The 3,985-nt window shown below is 37.1% G+C and overlaps 1 pseudogene across 1 annotated transcript; it reads left to right on the plus strand.

Annotated features, from left to right (window-relative positions):
• Nucleotides 1-1,869: 1,869 nt before the first annotated feature.
• On the plus strand, nucleotides 1,870-2,497 carry LOC105516855 (annotated as a pseudogene). Its single transcript, XR_001002556.1, has one exon. The product of XR_001002556.1 is annotated as a small nuclear ribonucleoprotein Sm D3 pseudogene (transcript).
• Nucleotides 2,498-3,985: the final 1,488 nt, after the last annotated feature.

Raw genomic sequence — 3,985 nt, forward strand, 5'->3', positions numbered from 1 at the left:
TGAAGCTGTATATTATAATTTGGGTATTTTTAATGTTATACTTCAATAAAAGGTACTTAAAATCTAAAAATACATACAGATACAAAAATACATGCAGTACAAATTATACTCCTGATAATTTCTTGGCCCTTGGATAAGGTATACTCAAAGAACATAAACAGGTTAGGCTGGCCATGCAAAATCTTAATTAGAAATTAATAATGAGGCAAAGGTAAACAATCTCTATATTACATCACACCCTTGAGCCTCTCTTTATGAATATGGGTAATTGGAAATTGTTTAGCTATAGTTTGTTGTTGGAGAGATTTTCAATTAATATTTCTATTAAGTAGGGAGAAAAATTAATTTTGCTTGTAATAAAATCTTGAGCTCAAGAATTTCTAACCTGTCTTATTAGATTATTCTTTATCCTTGTAGTTCTATATTTCTCTTTCTCTCGCTCTCTTTTTAGCTATTGCACAAAAGTATTTCTGTTCACTTAATGGATTTCAGCCCTTTTAAAAAAATTCAGATCCATCTGATATTTATCTTGATTTGGATGTCATTCAGAGTGTTTGCAATGAAAGAGATTTTCTATATGCCTCTCTAATATCTAGTATCTGTCACTGCCACTAGACTGGTATGCCCTTGGTTTTATCTTTCCTTTTGATGAAATGTTTCATGAGAATAATATGAGATGCATAATGGGCATTTAAAAAATTAATTTAAAATATTAGGCAAGACTGTTAGATTTAGACACCAGGTTTATTTACCTAAATAGAAGTAATAACCTAGTGTAATTTTAAATATGATTTTTATAAAACCATTAAAAAAGTGATACAGGTGGTAATTAGAGAAACCCATTTGTGATCTACATATTCATGCAAAACAAAATTCCAGAATCAAACTACTACCCAGATGGGGTCTTCAAAGACTGATTTTTGCTTTAGTGCATCTAGAGCATTCAAATATGCATAAAAACTTTTTTATATTGTTTTTTACTGATGATCAAAGAGATGGAGAATGGAAGCGGCAATTTGCCTTTTTTCAGGTAGGTGACTGTAGTGAAATATTATTAGTAATTATAGTATGTATTATACCCAGATGTTAGTTTTTTGCATTCTCCTGTTATAACCCTCTAAACCCACCAAAAGTTAACTTTCTGTAGCGCAATCAAAGAGAAAGGTGGCTAGCTATGTCCACACCCTCAGATGCCTATACTCTGCTGCCTTCTTGAGGTTCACCTCATCTTTTCTGTGGGCTTTGATCATCTGGCCCTTATTTTCTGCAAGTATTGTTATTCAAGGATGTGTGCATTAACAGAGTTAACTGAAAATTTGGCTGTAAAGAATTTCGTGCTCCTCACCTTTTCCACAGGTTGATAGTCCTGTTTGTTTCTGTCAGGACTCTCCTCCCGTTTCAGGCTGCTCCTAACCACTCCCTCCACTCCTTTCATTTTTGTAATGTAGAGCAATTCAGATAGGTGTTTGATTTTCTCTCCTGGTTTAAACTAAGCTCTGGGGGGCCTCAGCATTGAAACTCAAGTGGCCTGTTAAGGTGTTTTGTTAAACAAAAGGCCATCCACTCCAGAGAGAAATGATGCTCATTCTTTGGAGGCATAAGTTCTGTTTTTTGGCATAAGTTCTGTCAGTTCTGTTTTTTCCCCTTCCTGTTACAAATTTATGAACACAAGTCTCAGAGGACATTTCCTTCTCACGATAACCGATCTCACTGGTGAGACACCCTACCGTTGCTTAACTAGGCAAAGTCTTTTCTTCCATTTACAAGTTTGCTTACATAAATCTTTCTTGATCTGTGACTGACAACAGTTAGAAGACAATGTCTTCCACCAACTATTAGTGCCAAAAAGCAGAGTAAAAAAGAGTGTTTGGATTCTCTTGATTCACGCCTTCGCCGTAGGGGCCTTCGCTGTGCACCGAAGAAAAGGACAAGTAGGCCAGAGCCGAACTCTCTTCCTGCCAAGATGTCTATTGGTGTGCCAATTAAAGTGCTGCATGAGGCCGAGGGCCACATTGTGACATGTGAGACGAACACCGGTGAGGTATATCGGGGGAAGCTCATTGAAGCAGAGGACAACATGAACTGCCAGATGTCCAACATCACAGTCACATACAGAGATGGCCGAGTGGCACAGCTGGAGCAGGTGTACATCCCTGGCAGCAAAATCCGCTTTCTGATTTTGCCTGACATGCTGAAGAATGCACCCATGTTAAAGAGCATGAAAAATAAAAACCAAGGCTCAGGGGCTGGCCGAGGAAAAGCTGCTATTCTCAAGGCCCAAGTGGCTGCAAGAGGAAGAGGACGTGGAATGGGACGTGGAAACATCTTTCAAAAACGAAGATAATTTTCTCCATTGAACAGACCTTTGCCCTTTTTTCTTTCAGGTTATCTGAGTTCACTGGGGTGGGTGCTTGTGTATATGTCCTAGGTATCTTTTGACATCTTTCTCTTTAGATCAGGGAAAATGTTGAAGCTAAATAAATCTGGGGGGTTTTTTGTTAAAAAAAAAAAAAAAAAAAGAGTGTTTGTAAATGCATTGTGGAATAGAAAATAGTCAGCGAACTGCCAAATCTAAAAATCACTGAATCAGATTTTTATTTTATATGTAACTAAGCTATAGAATTATTTAATTAGTATTTATATTTAGCTTCTATATGACATTCAAATTTGACGCACACCTATTGTAAATCAGTGATTCTCATTGGCTGAGTAGGATGAATTTCAGACTCTCAAGGTCTATATGTGTGCGCATATGTTTGTGTGTGTGTGTGTGTGTATGTGTAAGTTTATGCTTGTGTATGTTTAGAAAAAACTTCTCTCTACCATGCACCAACCAGCCACAATTTAATGCACACACTTGCCAGTTCCACTGAGAATAACTGCTATAATCAACCATTTACATAGTTGTTAGCTCTGAGTCAACTTTTTTTTACAATCACGTTCACTGATTGAATTTAGCAATTCGGTGCAAAATATTACATCACTCTTGGTGCTGGTTTTAATGCTTTTAATTATTCTTGGAAAGGATGGTTTTAACTCACTACTCCCAGCCTTTATGTGTGTTAGAAAGTCCAACAAGCAAGCACAAACAAAAGCAAACACACAAAGAAAAAAACAACTAAATAATCTTTATCAGTCCCTTCAATAATTAAATTTTAAAATTTTATTCATTTTTCTTTGAATAGGCAATGATTACACACAGTACATATTTCAAAAGGCATTAGAAGGCATTGAGTAAAAAGGTAAGTCTCCCTTCTATTCCTGTCCCCTGCCACTTCCTTGAGGGACAAGTGTTTAGTTTACTTTTATTCATCAACTGTCTATGTATATACAAGCATATCTATCTATCTTGTCTATTACCTTTCTACTTTTCTATCTGTCCATAATCTATACATCTTATAAAACATTCCAGGCCGGGCGCGGTGGCTCAAGCCTGTAATTCCAGCACCTTGGGAGGCCGAGACGGGTGGATCACGAAGTCAGGAGATCGAGAGCATCCTGGCTAACACGGTGAAACTCCGTCTCTACTAAAAAAAATACAAAAAAACTAGCCAGGTGAGGTGGCGGGCGCCTGTAGTCCCAGCTACTCGGGAGGCTGAGGCAGGAGAATGGCGTAAACCTGGGAGGCGGAGCTTGCAGTGAGCTGAGATCGGCCATTGCACTCCAGCCTGGGCGACAGAGCGAGACTCCGTCTCAAAAAAAAAAAAAAAATAAATAAATAAATAAATAAAAATTCCAAAGCAGTATTTTTTAAAAAATTGCTCCAAAATGTCATTGTATGGTGTCAGATTTTTTGAACCATTCTACTACTGATAAATACTTAATTTGTTTTCAAACTTTCACCATTTCAAACAATACTGCAGTGAACAGCCATATACAAATGTTATTTTGTATACATGTAAGTATAATGGAAGGATGAATTCCTAGAAATGAAATTGTTGAGTATGCTATATTGCTCTCCATAGAGGTTATACTAATTAGCAGC

This window comes from Colobus angolensis, unplaced genomic scaffold (assembly GCF_000951035.1).
Source record: "Colobus angolensis palliatus isolate OR3802 unplaced genomic scaffold, Cang.pa_1.0 Scaffold292, whole genome shotgun sequence".
In the NCBI taxonomy this organism is placed as follows: Eukaryota; Metazoa; Chordata; class Mammalia; order Primates; family Cercopithecidae; genus Colobus; species Colobus angolensis.